This window comes from Schistocerca americana, chromosome X (genome assembly GCF_021461395.2).
Source record: "Schistocerca americana isolate TAMUIC-IGC-003095 chromosome X, iqSchAmer2.1, whole genome shotgun sequence".
Taxonomy (NCBI): Eukaryota; Metazoa; Arthropoda; class Insecta; order Orthoptera; family Acrididae; genus Schistocerca; species Schistocerca americana.
In genome coordinates this window covers 880,217,072-880,234,811 of record NC_060130.1, presented here as the reverse complement: position 1 = coordinate 880,234,811, position 17,740 = coordinate 880,217,072, and positions in this window count along the sequence as shown.

Below are 17,740 nucleotides of genomic sequence, written 5' to 3'. Positions count from 1 at the left end.
ATGTACAATACTAGCAAGTACAGAATACCCCAAAAGACATGACAATGTAGCAAAAATAATATATCAACAGCTTGCCATACAACATAAACTAATAAAACAACATGTTCCCACATACAAGTATGCACCACATAATGTACTGGAGAATGATGAATACAAATTATACTGGAACAGAACCATTATAACAGATAAAACAACACCACATAACAAACCTGACATCATACTCACCAATAAAAAGAAGAAATTAACACAACTAATCGAAATATCCATATCCGTTACAACAAACATACAGAAGAAAACAGTAGAAAAAATTGAAAAATACATCCAACTGGCTGAGGAAGTCAAGGACATGTGGCATCAGGATAAAGTTGACATTATACCAATTATACTATCAACTACAGGAGTCATACCACACAGTATCCACCAATATATCAACGCAATACAGCTACATCCAAACGTATACATACAACTACAGAAATCCGTAATTATTGATACATGTTCAATAACCCGAAAGTTCCTAAATACAATGTAACATATACCGTACAGTTAAAAGGAAGTCACACTTGATCAGGGTCCGCGTCACTTTCCATTTTTAACCAGACATAACGTCTGAGACAGGAAAAAGAAATAATAATAATTGTATAGAGACAACAGAACAAATCCACAGAACCAGCAGCCTGTTATCACTCACAACTATCTGTAAGTTCATACTGTACCAGATTTGTATGTGTTCTTAGCAGTTCGTACTGTACCAAATTTGTGTGTTATTAGCTTTGCCCTTAACCATGATTACCCACAAATCCATTGGGCAGAGACTGGAAACACTAAATACCACTCCCATGGAACTACACCCTATATTGCTCAGCATTGTAATTGTACATGATGAACCCAACTTTACTAACAAAATTTTGTAAGTTGTTAAGGGATATTTTCTGAGCATTTTTTCATAAGGGATCCACAATGTTTGATAGCTCATTACTGAGTAATAATGTAATTATGATGTATTTTGTTTGTCACCCCATTTACTTTTGTTTCTGCAGAAATAACTTCATAACATTAAAAAAGCCTACAGTATGAATTCACTAACATATACAATACAAAACTCAAGTTTCTCATAGGCATCTACATGAAGATGCAAAAACTTTAAAATTTGGTTGCCATCACTGTAGGAACAGCTGAGCATAGTATCTGCGTGCACTCTTCTATTTTGTTCAGTGAACCCATTCACAAAGTTCAGTAAACATATCCCTACTGCTGTGAATCACTGTTCACGTACAACTAACACTGCCAGAAAAACAAATGCAACTACATCATAACACCACTGCCTCCAAATTTTACTGTTGGCACTACACACACTGGCAGATGACATTCACTGAGCATTCGCCAAACCCACACCCTGCTGTCAGATCGCCACATTGTGTACTGTCATTTGTCACTCCACACAATGCTTTTCCACTGTTCAGTCATCCAATGTTTATGCTCCTTATGCCAAGTGAGGCGTTGCTTGGCATTTGCCAGCATGATGTGTGCCTTATGAGCAGCCACTCAACCATGAAATCCAAGTTTTCTCATCTCCTGCCTAACTGTCATAGGATCCTGATGCAGTTCGAAATTCCTGTGTGAATGGTCTGGATAGATGTCTGCCTATTACACATTGTGACCGCCTTCAAGTGTCGGCGGTCTCTGTCAGTCAACAGATGGTGTCAGCCTGTACGCTTTTGTGCTGTACATGTCCCTTCTCATTTCCACTTCACTATCACATTGGAAACGACCTAGGGATGCTTAGGGGTGTGGAAATCTCACATACAGATGTATGACACAAGTGACACCCAATCACGCGTGACGACATTCGAAGTCTGTGAGTTCCGCGGAGCGCCCCATTCAGCTCTCTCATTAAGTCTAATGACTACTGACATCACTGATATGGAGTACCTGGCAGTAGGTGGTAGCACAATGCACTTAATATGAAAAACTTATGTTTTTGTGGGTGTCCGGATACTTTTGATCACATAGTGTACTTCACAACTTCATCACCAAAACTCCACTTCCATTTCTTGTAATTTCTTCTCATTTATCCTGGAAACTTTCCACAGTTGAGCACCATAGAAAGCAATGTTCTCAACTATAGTTTTGTATATCCCGCTTTTCAAATTATTTGGTGGTGTTTGATTCCAATCATTCGAGGGTTGGATTCCCTCTCTTCCTCATCGAAGAGTTTCACTGCCTGGGCTACTCTCAGGGTGCGCCTTCGACGTGGAAGATCCCTGCCGTGTCGTGTGCTTCCCGCCGCCGCCGCCGCTTGGTCGCCGCCTTCCGGTCCTCGCCGCCGCCGCCGCCTGCCGCCGCCGCCGCCGCCTGCTGATCGCCGCCGACGCCGCCGCCGCCGTCGCCGCCTGCCGGGGCTCGCCGCCGCCGCCGCCGGTGCCCGCCGCCGCCGCCATCCGGTGCCCGCCACCGCCGCCATCCGGTGCCGCCTGGTCGCCGCCTTCGCCGCCGTCCTGACCCTGGTCTACGGCCGTCTTCGTCTCCATCCGTCTTCGTCTTTGTCTATCCCCAGTTTCTGTCCTCTCCTCTTCGTTCTGTTCGTGCTTGTTTCTCTCTCCCGTCATGTCCGCCCCCACCACCACTGTCACTACTACCACCACCGCCATTGTCTATACCTCCCCTTCTGTCGCCCCCACCACTATAACTTGGTGTGCCCAGTCCCACCCCCCTCCTTCCATTCCACCTCTCCTCACTCTCCCTTCACCCTCTATCTTTGTCGCCCCCTCTCCCGCTTCTTCCTCCCGCTCCTCTCGTTCTGATCCCTTCCCCCCACTCCCCCAGCCTGTCACTGCAGCTCCGGCTCGGGTGGTGGCCTGTCGGCCACTGCCCACGCCCAGCTCTCCCCGTCACCTTCGCCATCACCGCCGCCACTGCCACCGTCATCGTCATCGTCGCCATCGCCTTCGCCTTCACCGTCACCGTCACCATCTCCGGCGCCGACTCCGGCCCCGGGACCTGCCCCTCCCCGCCACATTCCCGTTGTTCCCATCCCCCACACCACCTCCACCGCTGTCAAGCGCCCCGGTGGCATTCCTGCTTCCTCTGCTTCCAAAAAGGCTGCGCCTCGTCCTCCTTCCCCCACCCATGATGCCATGGAAGTCTCCCCGCCTGTCCCTGCCCCCTCATCCTCCTCCTCTCCCCCTTCCTCCTTCCGCTACCTCCTCTCCCGTCCTGATCCCTCTCTCCTTGAAGCCCGGAACCTCACCCTCTTCCTTCGCCAGCATTGTCCTGGTGCCCCCATCTCCCTCCTCACTCCTCGCCGAGATTCGGTCCTCATCTCCTCCCCCAGCCCAACCCTCCACACCTACCTCCTTTCCCGCATCCCTGTCACCCGCTTTGGCCCTCATGCCTCTCTCACCCCTGCTCCTTCACCACCTCTCTCCCGCCAACCCCAACCTCCGCGTCGCCCGCCAACTCTCACCGCCGTGATCACTCGGCTTAGTCCAGTGATCACGGAGGAGGAGGTGTTGGCGGAGCTCCAGGCGCATCCCCATTTCGGGGTGCGTGCGGTTCGCCGCATACATAATGCTGCCGGCCCCACCCGCCTTATGCGAGTTTTTTCTGAGCACGCCCCCTCCATTGACCGTCTCCTGAAGGAGGGTGCCCTCCTTTTTAACCAGCGGTACAAGGTCGACCCCTCCCGTTCCCCTCCTCAATCCCTGCGCTGCCAGAGGTGTCTACGCTATAACGCGCACCCCACAGCTGAGTGCCGCGAGGCACCCACCTGCCCGCATTGTCGGCAAGCGCACTTCCTCAGGCAGTGCCCCAACCTCCAATCCCCTCCTTCCTGCAATACCTGCAATCTCCCCCATCCCACCTACTCCCAAAAGTGTAAATCCAACCCCCTCCAACAACTCCTGAACTCACCGTCCCTGTCCGTCCCCTGGACGCCCCCACCCCTCCTGGCAATTCCCTTCGTCCCCCCCCCCCCCACCGCTGAGGACATCATCAGGTTCCTTACCATCGTCCTCCAGAATGTTCATCCCTTTCAGCGCCCACACACCCTCCAACAGATCTCCGTCGCCGCCCGTTCCATATTCCAACTCAAGATGTACGCCACCTACTCGAACTACCAGGCCCATTTCACCTTCTCCCGCCTCGACACCCTCGTCTAAATCCCTATCATAGCGCGACAGCAATGTATCCTTTTCAACAACATCCGCTCCCTACCCGCCAACAGGAACCTCTTCCTGCACACCCTTGGCACCCACCGCGTGGATGCCTTCCTCCTTAATGAAACCTTCCTCCAACCCCACCACACCATTCACACTTCGCCCTACCTCCTCCACCGCTCCGATAATCCCCTCCCGATTGCGCGTGGCGGAGTTGCCATTGGTCACCACTGCCAGATCCCCGTTCGGCTCCAACCTCTCCTTCCCGACCCCACCGAACACCTGATCCTTAGTCTCTTCTTCCCCGGCCTTACCGTTACCTGCGCCACCATCTATGTCCGCCCCAACGCTCCTATTCCCTTCGACTTCCTCTCCCACGTCGATCGTACCTTTTCCTCCTACGTGATCGCCGCCGACCTCAACATCCATAGTCGTTCCGCTGCCCAGTTACGGCGATGGCATCGGTTCCTCTCCACCCTTCAAGGTGACCTCGTCCCCATCCCCCGGCATACCCGTCCTGAATCCAACTCCACTCCTGATGTTATCCTCTCCTCCCCCAACCTCCTTGGCCGCATAAGGGTGGATGTCCTGGAGCCTATTGGTAGCGACCATCTCCCTGTCCTCCTCACCGTTTCAGACGGTCGTCGCCCTCGCCCCGACCCTCGTACTGATCCTCCCCCTAAGTATGTCCATGACTATTCCCGAGCCGACTGGAATGCCTACCGGGATACCCTTTCCACCCAGGTCGATAGCCACCCTCTCACCTACCACCACCCTGACGATGTTACCCATGCCGCCTCCTTTCTCCAGCAGACCTTGTCTGAGGCCGTGGAGGCCCACGTTCCTACTGTCGCCATCCACCCCCACCGTCCTACCTTACCCCCACAGGCCGTTCTCCTCCTCCGTGAATCCCGTCGTCTCTACCGTGCCTTCCTCCGCACGCGTGACCCGGACACACTACGACGCCACCGGCAACTCCAGCGACACGTTCGTAATTTGCTCGCGGCTAAGAAACGCCGGGACTGGCGACAGACATGCACCCGTTTAAATGCTACCTTACCACTCAACTCGTCCAAGTTCTGGTCAGCCTTCCGTCGCCTTACCGGAACTAAACCCTCTCCCTATTATCCTCTTCTCCACGATGATCACCCCTTCCCTGACACCCTTAGTAAGGCCAATCACTTTGCCTCCTACCTCTCTGATGTCTTCTCCATCCCCGATGATCCCCAGTTTGATTACTCCTTCTTCCCGGATATCCGCGATCGAACTGACCCCTCTGTCCCTCCCCTCGCTCCTGGTTTCCAGTACTTGGACAACATTACACACACGGAACTCAATGCCCCTATCACTACACAGGATCTCATAGATACACTCCGCACAAAACGCAACACCGCTCCTGGTCACGATCGTACCACCTACCGTCACCTTCGTGAAGCTCCTGTCTCTTTCCTCTCCACCCTGGCCAGGCTCTACAATATAGTCCTGTCCACCGGTTACTACCCCGACCTGTGGAAAACCTCCCGTATCCTCATGTTCCTTAAACCTGGCAAACCGCCGTCCGCCGTCTCCTCCTACCGTCCCATCAGCCTTACCTCGGTCTTCAGCAAGGTCCTGGAATCTATCCTCACCCGCCGCATCCACCAGCATCTCTGCCAGCACTGCCTCCTTCCCGTCACCCAGTGTGGCTTTCGGCCATCCTTCTCTTCCGACGATCTTCTCCTTCACCTCACTCATCTCCTTTCCGAACAGCTTAATTCCCGTCGCTCCGCAATCTTCCTCTCCCTTGACCTCGAACGTGCATATGACCGCGTATGGCATTCCGGTCTCCTCTTCAAGCTCCAAACCTTTGCCCTTCCCATTAACTACGTCCGTCTGATCGGTTCCTTTCTCTCCCGCCGTCCTTCCTATGTCACCATCCGTAACACAGATTCCTACACCTTTTTCCCCTCCGCCGGTGTGCCCCAAGGCTCCGTCCTCTCCCCCCTTCTGTACCTTTTGTACACGGCGGACATGCCGCCGCTGTCGCCCCCCGTCCACCTCCTCCAGTTTGCCGATGACACCGCCTTCCTCGCCCTTGCCCCCACCCTGCAACGCTCCCAACGCCTTCTCCAATCCCATCTTGACCGTTCACCGCTTGGTGTAACCAGTGGTTGCTCAAGGTCAATCCTTCGAAAACCCAGGCGATCATTGTAGGCAAAACCACCCCTTCCTTCCGCCTCCTTGATTTCTATCTCACCGTCTATGGCCGTCCCATCGCCCTCACTCCAACCCTTAAGTACCTTGGCGTCACCCTCGACCGTCGCCTCTCCTGGACTCCCCATCTCCATACAATCCAAGCCAAGGCACGTTCCCGACTCCGTCTCCTCAAGCTCCTTTCCGGCCGTACGTGGGGTCTGGACCCTTACACAATCCTCCACACCTATAAATCCCTCATCCGCCCTATCCTTTGTTATGCCCATCCAGCCTGGATCTCCGCCCCCCCTACTTTTTATAAACCCCTCCAAATCCTTGAATGCCATGCTCTCCGCCTCGCCTATCGCATCCGTCTCCCCTGCCCCACGCGGATCCTGTATGATCTCATTCCCTTCCCCCACCTCCTCCTTTTCCTTGAAAGGATACGGATCCTGTACACCTCCCGTAAACTTGATCCTCCTCACCCGCTCGTGTCCCCGATCCTCTCCCACTCCCGCCCACTGCCGCGCCTGTATTCCCACGTCCCACCCGGTCTCCATCTCTCCACCCTCCTTACCCTCTCCCAAGGTGGCTTCCGCCAGCTCCCCCTCCCTGATGATGTCCTTGTCCCCTCCATCTACCCCTCTTATCAAATTTGATCCTCCCCCCCACCTCCTGTGTCCTCTCCTTTAGGCACCCTCCCTCCCTCCCTTCCCTTCCCTCCTCTTTCCTTTCCCCCTCCCTCCTCCCCTCTCCACCGGGCTTCCCCTCCCCCTTCCGCCCTCCCCCTCTCTCCTTTGCCCATGGCATCTCTGCTCCCCCCTCTCCCATTCCCCTTCCCATTCCTCCTCCTCCACCTCCTCTCTTGGCAGGTCCCCGGACTCGAACACGCTCAGTGAACATTCGCGCGCCGGAGATCATCGCCGTCAGTGTTTCGTGTGTGTGCCTTCGTTTGTGTGTAGTGTTGTTCGCCGTCACGCCCCCACCGTTCACGTGCCATCGCCATCATCCATGTTCTGTGCATCGTGTCGCCCAGTGTTAGTGATGTTTCTCGTCCAGCGTGAACGGCTACATGTTTTTTCGATTTTTAGTGTCTACATTTTTTTTGCCCACCGTTATTACTGTCTACTCTGTGCCACCTTTATGTACTACTTGTTGTAACACTCAAGGCTGAAGAGCGGCGTATTGTGCTGCTGCCAGCCCGCCTTTGTATAAGGTGTTAAAATCACAATAAAGAAAAAAAAAAATTGATTCCAATCAACATCCATAGCCGCACTCCTGCTGCCCTTCGGCGGTGGCATCAGTTCCTCTCCACAATCCAGGGTGACCTTGTTCCCATTCCCCAGCACACCCGACCCGAAAGTAACACCACCCCCGATGTTGTCATTGCCTCCGCCAACCTCCTTGGGCGTATCACTGTCGCCGTCCTTGACCCCACAGGTAGCGATCACCTCCCTGTCCTTCTCACCATAACATCTGCAAACCGCCCCCCTCCGGCTCCGCAACCTGCACCCCCTCCCAAGGTCGTCCATGACTATCGCCGTGCCAACTGGGATGCCTACCGGGACTCCATCTCCACCCAGGTCGAAAGCCACCCTCTTACCTATCGCCATCCTGACGACATCATCCGCGCCTCGTCCTTCCTTCAGACGGTAATTACTGACGCCGTGGAGGCCCATGTTCCTACTAAAACCATCCACCCACACCGTCCCACTCTCCCTCCGCGGGCTGTCCTCCTCCTCCGTGAATCCCGCCGCCTCTATCGCTCCTTCCTCCGCATTCGTGACAGGGATACACTCCAACGCCACCGGCAAATACAGCGACACGTACGGAACCTTATTACAGCAACGAAACGCCAGGACTGGTGCCAGACCTGCACACGACTCAATGCCACCCTCCCTATCAACTCCTCCAAGTACTGGTCTGCCTTCCATCCTCTTACTGGTTCCCTTTCCGCTCCCCACTACCCCCTTCTCCATAACGATCGCCCCCTTCCAGACAACCTCAGTAAGGCCAACCACTTCGCTTCCCACCTTTCCGAGGTCTTCTCCATCCCCGATGATCCCCACTTTGATTATTCTCTTTTCCCCACCGTCATGGAACATGCTGATACCTCAGTCGCTCCACTTGCTCCTAGTCTCCAGTACTTGGGGCAGTTGACCCCCTCCGACGTCAACACTCCCATCACAGCACAAGGCATTAAACTTCTCCTCCAGTCCAAACGCAACACGGCCCCTGGTCACGACTGTGTCACCTACCGTCACCTTCGAGAAAGCCCCTATTCCTTCCTAACTGTCCTCGCCCATCTCTATAATGTCATCCTCTCTACTGGCTTCTACCCTGACCTGTGGAGGACCTCCCGCGTCCTCCTCTTCCTCAAACCCAACAAACTCCCTTCTGCCGCCTCTTCCTATCGTCCCATCTGCCTCACCTCCGTCTTCAGTAAGGTCCTTGAATCCATCCTCTCCCACCGTATCCATCAGCACCTTGCTCAACACCACCTCCTCCCCCTTACCCAGTGTGGCTTCCGACCCTCCTTCTCTGCTGACGACCAACTCCTCAACCTTGTTCACCTTCTGTCCCTCCAGCTCAACTCCTGTCGCTCTGCCATTTTTGTTTCCCTTGACCTCCAAAATGCCTATGACCGTGTATGGCATCCCGGTCTCCTCTTTAAACCCCAAACCTACGCCCTGCCTATCAATTTTGTCCGTCTGGTCGCTTCCTTCCTCTCGCACCGTCCTTCCTATGTCACCCTCCACAACACCAACTCCCGTATCTTTTATCCCACGGCTGGCGTCCCCCAGGGTTCTGTCCTCTTCCCTCTCCTTTATCTCTTGTATACAGCTGATATGCCCAAGCCACCCCCACCAGTTCACCTTCTCCAATATGCTGATGACACCGCCTTCCTGGCTCTCTATCCTACCCTTCAACGGTCTCAACGTACCCTCCAAACCCACCTTAACCAGTTCACCACTTGGTGTAACCAGTGGCTCCTCCGTCTCAACCCCTCCAAAACCCAGGCAATCATCATAGGCCGTACCACTCGCTCCTTTCGCCTCCAAGATTTCTACCTCACCCTTTATGGTCGTCCTATCCAACTCACCCCCACCCTGAAATACCTTGGCCTCACCCTTGACCGACACCTCACCTGGACCCCTCATCTCCTGACCATCCAGCAGAAAGCCCATTCCCGCCTCCGCCTGCTGAAACTCCTGTCCGGCCGGACATGGGGATTGCATCCTTCTACCATCCTCCACACCTTCAAATCCCTCATCCGTCCTATCCTCTGTTATGCCAGCGTCGCCTGGATCTCCGCCCCCACCCGCTTTTACAAAGCTCTCCAAATCCTTGAACGCCATGCGCTCCGCCTTGCCTTCCGTATCCGCCTTCCTTCCCCCACACGGCTCCTGTATGAACTGATCCCCTTCCCCCACCTCCTCTTGTTCCTCCAACATCTCCGCATCCTTTACATTGTTCGCAGGGTTGATCCCCCCCACCCTCTGGTTTCCTCCTTCCTCTCCACCCCTCGCCCGTTGCCGCGCCTCTATCGCTGTATCCCTCCCTCTCTCCACCTCCACACCCTCCATCTCCTTCATCAGGGCAATTTCCAACGCCTCCCCCTCCCAGATGACGAACTTCGCCGTGACATATACCCTTCCTTCCAACTATAACCCGGCCTTGTTCCCCCCCCCCCTCCCCAGGGCCCCCTTCTCCTCTTTCCTCCTTCTCCCAGAGCGGATTTTCCTCCATCCCCCCCTCCCCTGAGACCCTGCACCCCATACTTGCCTCTCTCCTTCCCACATCCCTCCCTACCTGGCCCTCTTCCGAGCGACCCCCATTCCCCTCTCCCATCTCTTCCCCTCCCCCCCTTCTGCAGGTCTCCCTCATCTCCTTGAACCTTGCAGATCCTCTGTATTGATCATCATCAGTGTGCCACGTCAGTGTTGTGTTTCGTGCTGTTTCTCGTGTGCGTCCAGAGGTGTGATTTTAATTGTGTACTGCCTTGAGGTTCGCCGTCAGTGTTACGTTGTGTGCTATGCCACCCGTCAACACCTTTATGCTCCAGTCATACTGTGTTCTTTTAATCGTCGCAGTGTGTGGCTTTTTGTGTGTGCTACTTTTATGCAGTTTTTTTCTCTCCATTTTACAGTCACCCCGTTTTTTGTATATTGCCTTCCTTGATGTTCTCCCTTTTTTATATCTATGTTCGCCTTCTTCTCTCCTTTGCTGTTTTTAAATGTCTTCTATTGTTTTGTTCTATGTCTTTCGGCTGAAGAGCAGCGCATATGCTGCTGCCAGCCTGCCCCGATGGGGAATTGAAATACAATAAAGAAAAAAAGAAAAAAAAAGAATTGATTCCAAATAATAGAGTTTAGCAGCTTAATTCACACCTTTCCCTTTCCTATTCTATCCTTTATTTCTTTATTGATTCCACCTTTATCCAATATGATTGTCCATAATTATTTATATGATTGACTACACTTTACTGTGGATCCATCATCCATAACAAGAACCCTTCCTGTACCTCCGACAACGAAGTATTCTGTCTTTGTAAAGTTAATTTTCATGCCCCACTGCTCATATTCTTCTTTAAGCTTTCTTAACATGTATGACACATCCTCATCTTCCTTAGTAAAAGTGACATGATTGTCGGCGAAATATGGGGAGAAAAGGATGTCATCACCTACTCAATTCCCATGTTTTTGCACTTTCTTATCCAATTTTCAAAAATACAGGGAGTACATAAAGACCGGGAACACTTTCAATTATCTATTGCACAAGAACCAAACATTATACATATAGCATACATATGTCATTTTGAAAAGAAACCCTGAAAAGTTTTTTTTTCATGTATACTGCCACAGACTAGTTTGGTAATTTGCCAATAATGAGCGACTACACCATAACACCACTGCCTCCAAATTTTACTGTTGGCGGAAACATGGCGAGTTCAGGTGTGGATCCAGCTTTCTGTGTGTTGGAGTTCGACAAAAAAAAGTATGCTACAGCTGTTCATCAGATATTGAGAACCAAGTATGGTAAGAAGCCACCAACAAGGAAGGCCATTTACCACTGGCACAACAAATTCATTACGTCAGGTTGCTTGTGCCGGGCAAAGAGAAGTGGACGTCCCAGTGTGAGTGAAGTGAATGTGGAGGGACATTCATAAGGAGTCCAAAGAAATCGGTGTGTTGTGCATCCTGTGAACTCGAAATGGTTCCAGTGACACTGTGAAAGTCCTGCATGTGAAGTTCATGGGTACCTGAACACGGAGCTGCCGCATCGATGGATCGGCCATGCTACAGAAGGGGACAGCTGTTTCACGAAATGGCCTCCCCAATCACCAGATCTCACTCTGTGTGACTTTTTTCTGTGGGGACACATTAAAGATCTGGTGTATGTACTGCCTCTACCACGTGATGTAGCAGAGCTCCAGGGGAGAATACAGGAAGCGACTGTCACAGTCGACGATGCCATGCCGGCGTGGCTATGGCATGAATTCGGTTATCTTATTGACGTGTGCCGAATCACTCATGGTTTGCATATCGAATGTTTGTAAAAAAAACTTTCAGAGTTTCTTTTCAAAATGCAATCTGTATGACATCTGTACAATGTTTATTTCTTGTGCAAAAAATAATTGAAAGTGTTCCTGGACTTTATGTACACCCTGTATTTTAAAGAGGGTAGGAACTAAGCAGCAACTCTTGCTAACCTTAAGTTTCTCTGAGAGTAACTTCCCAACCTTAACACAACAAGTAAGCTTTCTAAAGCATTGTACATAACATTTATGAATGTTCTGGTTGTTCCTTGCTTCCCACATTCTACAAAATGGTACATTGTTGTAGGCCTTCTGCAAGTCTGTAAAAACCATCTCTCTCCAAGTCACGGGCCAGTTGCTCACCAGTCACCTGTCTAATGGCGCAGATATTATTGATACAAAACCTTCATGCCTGAAAGCCACTCTTTTCTTCTACTTCCACAGTTTCTTTCTTACTTCTAGGTTTAAGGGTATTACCATATAGAGTCTGTATAGAATTGAGAACTGTGATGCCTCAGTAAAGCAATCATTGATGCTTCCCTTTTTAAATACATTTGTGATGAACCCTTCTGTAAACTTGATAGGGATTTCCTCTCCACTAAGACAGAGATTAAATAGCTTTGCAAGATGTTCAAACAACATGTTCGGCCTAGTCTTCAATAACTCCATATATACACCTCCAGAACCTGTTGCTTTGTCATTTTTGAATTGTTTAACTGTATCCTGTACTTCCAGTGTTGTTATCTCCTGGATTTCTGTGCCATGTACATTGCCTGCAAAGGGGCATATATCATGAAATTTGGATCAATCTTCTTAAACAGTTCTTTGTAGTATGTCTTCCCTCCATCTATACTCATCAGCTGTAAGTTTATACTACTTCTGTCCTTTATTCATAGCTGTCTTATCATCTTCTTTACTTATTTGTACTTTTAACTTCCTGTGCAGTTATTAATTTCTATACATTTAAAGTCCCACACAGCATTTTTTTGTCTGATTACTGCTTTCTTTGCCCCTCATGTCAGTGTTACATACCTGCTTCTATAATCAGTCTTATTGCTTGTAAGCCATCTGTTATAGGCCTCCATATACTCCTTCACGTTTGCAGTGGTATAATCATCCCACCAATCATTTCAAATTTGCCAGACATGTTCTCAGGTACTCCAAGACTTTCAAAGGCAGCATCATGAGTAGCTCTCACAATTGTCTTATACACTACTTCCACTGTTGTATCATCAGTCTGATGTAGCTTCTCATTCAATCTCAGCTTCTATAAGAAGACAATTGAAGGATCCTGCAGTAAATTTAAATTATACTGTGGTTGGTCCAGTTTCTCTCTATTCTCGTTCGTTATTTGATTTACCAGTTATTCTTCAGCATCTTTCTGTAGCATCACATTTCAAAAGCTTGTATTCTCTTGTCTGAAATGTTGATTGTCCATAATTCTATTCAGTGCAAGGCTATCCTCCAGACAAATACTTTCAGAAAAGACTGAGTGAAGTGGCACAATGGTTAGCACACACAACTTGCATTTGGGAGGATGATGGTTCAAATCTGTTTCCAGCCATTCAGATTTAGGTTTTTTGTGATTTCCCCAAATTGCCCCAAGTAAATGCCAACATGGTTCCTTTGAAATGGCATGGCCAATTTCTTTCCCAGTGACCTTGACCTTGACAGTGTGTTAAACTCTAATCTTTCCTCCTTTCTTCCTTCAGAAAAGACTTCCAAACACTTAGATTTAAGTTTGATGGTAGCAAATTTCATGAAACATGTTTTTAGGAAATGTCGGTGGTCATAAAAATGATTAAAAACATAACGCAGTCTATACTACATAAAACATTTTATTTTAAAAAAAGGGTGACCAGTTTCAACTAATATCTGACCATACTCAGACCATTACATACTCCATACTGACTGCTGGAGCTGGTGGCGTGGAACACCAACTGCTCTTGTCTAGTGTGAAGAACAACTGCTCTGTTTTTAAAATAAAATATTTTATGAGTCTAGACTGTTTCTATTTTATTTTTAATAACAGATTTCTCTTTCTCAGAAATGCTCTTCTTGCTATTGCCAGTCTGCATTTTATATTCTCCCTATCTTGGCCATCATCAGTTATGTTGCTGCCCATAGTAGAATCTAGAACATTTTCTGAAGTGATATCTTAGGAACTCTATTGTGCCCGATGACCTCTTTTATTGCACATGAATAGATTCCAAGAGCTCTTATTACTTATTTTGATTAGATGCTGTGGTGAGTCAGTCTATTGTGACCGCTGCGCAACGGGAGAGTGAATGCCACCTGTTGGTGTTTCGAGCACATAATGTGGTAAGAAAATTATGGAAGTGGAGCAGAGATGAATGGGCAATCTTTGTTGTGATGATATGGTGACAAATGGTGAAATCCTCTGACATAAGCGACTTTGACAAAGACTAAATTTTTATGGCCCAACAGCTTGGAATGAGCATCTCGGTAATGGCAAAGCTTGTCAGCTGTTAGTTTGCTACTGTTTCACCCACATGAATGGCAAGCATGTAAGATGCTGCCGCCCTCTGACAAGTGTTAACCAGCACACACTGCAGCCTGGCTATTGCTGACCTGTCTCTCACTTAGTCACTGAAACCTATAGTCATGTGCCATGGAATAGTAGACTTTTTACCTTGGCTGATATACATTCATGATTTGGATTGCTCTCTGGATTGTTGTATACACTTAAGAGGACTTTGTTACACTCTGGATGTACTTCGCGATCTCTGCTGTCATTTGTTTCTGGAACAGTCATTTTTGTTGTGACGACCTCCATGTTACCATCAATGTGTTATCTTAAACTGTGTTGCACTTGCAGAGAGTAGGACAGAAGAGATACCTGATTTTGTTTTGTTACGTTTGGTAATCGTTAGCTACCTGATTCATTGTGAACTAATCTTTTCTTTGAATATTGACAAGTGATTTCCAGTTGTACTAAACAGTTCAGTGGTCAAGGAACCTACTGGGATATTTGATTTGGACATGTGTAAAGCTTCCCCCTCCGCCCCTCCCCCCTACAGTGATTAGCCATATGATATGTTTGGTGAAAGAGCTCAGTTTGTGCTCCAGTGTTAGGGTTTTTTCTTTGACTTTGTCTTGCAGTGTTCCATAGTACGATCTTGCTGTAATGGATAGTAAATTGTTGTTGTAATAAAGAATACTTTGAGGATGTATTAATAATTTTCTCTTTCAGCATAATATTTACTTGACTTACTAGCAAATTTTCTCTAGTTATCACCCAGTTTGTTTCTGTGTCTATTCACTGCTGTTTGGGCAGTTGGTGAGTGTGATGCCAACTGCACACACAGCTGTTTTTTTACTCTGGGAGTAGTGCTCTTATTCATTTGAAGTACTTGTAATTGACAGTGCCATACACTTTTCCTCATTGGTCTTTCACAAAAGCATGAAGTGTTTTTCAGTAACATCCAGCTTTATTGGTGAGTAGGACAATTGAGGTGCACTGCATCAGCCATCACTGACAAGGGTCCTTTTCTGCATAATAAACTGCTGGATAAATTGCTTAAATTTTTTATGCAAAAGTCATTTTGTTTGCTTACCAGATGTTGCCTGAACAAGACTTGTTTTGAAGCTTCCTGGCAGATTAAAACTGTGTGCCGGACCGAGACTCGAACTCGGGACCTTTGCCTTACGCGGGCAAGTGCTCTACTGACTGAGCTACCCAAGCATGACTTACACCCCGTCCTCACAGCTTTAATTCTGCCAGTACCTCATCCCCTACATTCCAAACTTGACAGAAGCTCTCCTGCGAACCTTGCAGAACTAGCACTCCTGGAAGAAAGGATATTGCGGAGACATGGCTTAGCCACAGCCTGGGGATGTTTCTAGAATGAAATTTTCACTCTACAGTGCAGTGTGCGCTGATATGAAACTTCCTGGCAGATTAAAACTGTGTGCCGGACCGAGACTCGAACTAGGGACCTTTGCCTTTCGCGGGCAAGTGCTCTACCGACTGAGCTACCCAAGCACGACTCACGCCCCATCCTCAGAGCTTTAATTCCACCAGTACCTTGTCTCCTAACTTCCAAACTTCACAGAAGCTTTCCTGGGACTGTATGATGAAATTCTGTGAGTATGACTTAATTTACTGTCAGTGGCACAAAATTTGAAATAAATGGCTGTTTTGAGCCTCTAAGTCCAACAAGAGACATGAACAAGCCCAGTTCTGCATCATATAAATGCAGAGATAATGAAATATGGAATAAGAGTCATAATTATGTTCAGGAATTTACATGGTCATGTAATTGTGGAATTCTGTAATGTCATAAAGCTGGTAACCATAATCCAAAATGGGGTGGATTGTACTGAAAGTTGTCATTTATGTATTCTCTGTTTTTTAAATTAAAGCTCTTATAAGTGCTATTCCAAATATTCTTATACGGTATATTATGTCTCTAAATGCTTCTATATCAGCACATCTCCCCATGTTTTTCTCATCTATGTTATTATTGTGCCTAGAGGAAAAAATACCCCTTGTGAGCCGAGAAAAACTACACATATCAGAAGTTCATTATTTGTCTATTTCTGCTGTTATTTTTATTTTTCAGCCTTTCCTTTCCTTTCCTTTCCTTTGTGCAAAACAAACCAGAATTTTCAATAGTTCCTTATCCAAATAAATTTTTCCCTCTCATGTCAAATGTGTTTGATTTTGGTGTTGCTGTGTCATTATATTTCAAAAAATGTGCATGCTGGTGTAGCTGGCAAAGTATACCAGGTGTTAAGTTTACTTAACGTGGACCTCTTTAGTCTTTTAGGAAAACTGTACTTATGTAAATACATAAAGCAGAATATTTTATGGTCTTTATTTACATTTTTATTTTAGCATATGTTGTGTTTTAAGTGTTGGGCAAGGAAATTTTATACATTAGTTAGTTAAATATCATAAGTGAGCAAACGATTTATGTGACCTCATCTCTGTTTTTATAGCACATAGTAAATACTAGCAAATCATCCTTCTACAACCACACAATAATACTAGCAGATTCCCTACTATTTTTCTATGTTGTATGTAGCTTTAGACAGCAACTCAAAGTAAAATAGGCATGAAGTGAATTGTTGCTCTTAATGCCACATTGTATTAGCCTTCATATTGTTGGGAGGTGTTTCTAGAAATGACCAGAGATCAAACTTTAAAGTTCTGTGGACAGGCATTTACCCTCTGGATCCCCAAATGAGACAGCAAGTAGGATTGTGTACCGTATGTGAGTTTATCACTATTTGAGATAAACTGAAATAGTAGCTCTTGCACAGTGAACATGGTTTTATAAATACAAGTGTGTGTGGGGCCATGTTTATTATGTTCATTATTACATTATATAGTCCTCCTAGTTCCATGAATGTTTTATGTTCTCTGTAGCTTTTCAATGTTTAAACTATTATTTGACATATTTGTCTTCTGTTTCATTGTTATATTTTACAAATGATAAGAGAAACATTTATGCCTCTCAACATCTCAGGTTTTTGATAGTTGACCTGTTTTGCTGCATTGCATTTAGAATTTTTAGTACTTTGTATGCTTTTTACGTAAATTTTATTAATCTTTATGGTTCATTTCTGTTGTAGGGAAGAAACATGAGAATTTAGCAGCAGTTCTGTGATATATTTCCACTGTTTTGTCATTGGACATCAGCTTTTAAGAAAAAGAAAAAAATCTAATTCCAAAAATATTAGTGGTTTGGACAATGCTCACGTTGTAAAGTGTCACATTTAGAAGTCATCTACTGATAATTTTTGTCAAACAAAACTGATGTGCTTTCAGGCAATGAAATGACATATTGTCCAGTACATTATTTTGTTTTATTTTCATTTATTAATTAGGTATAACTGTAATTTGAAC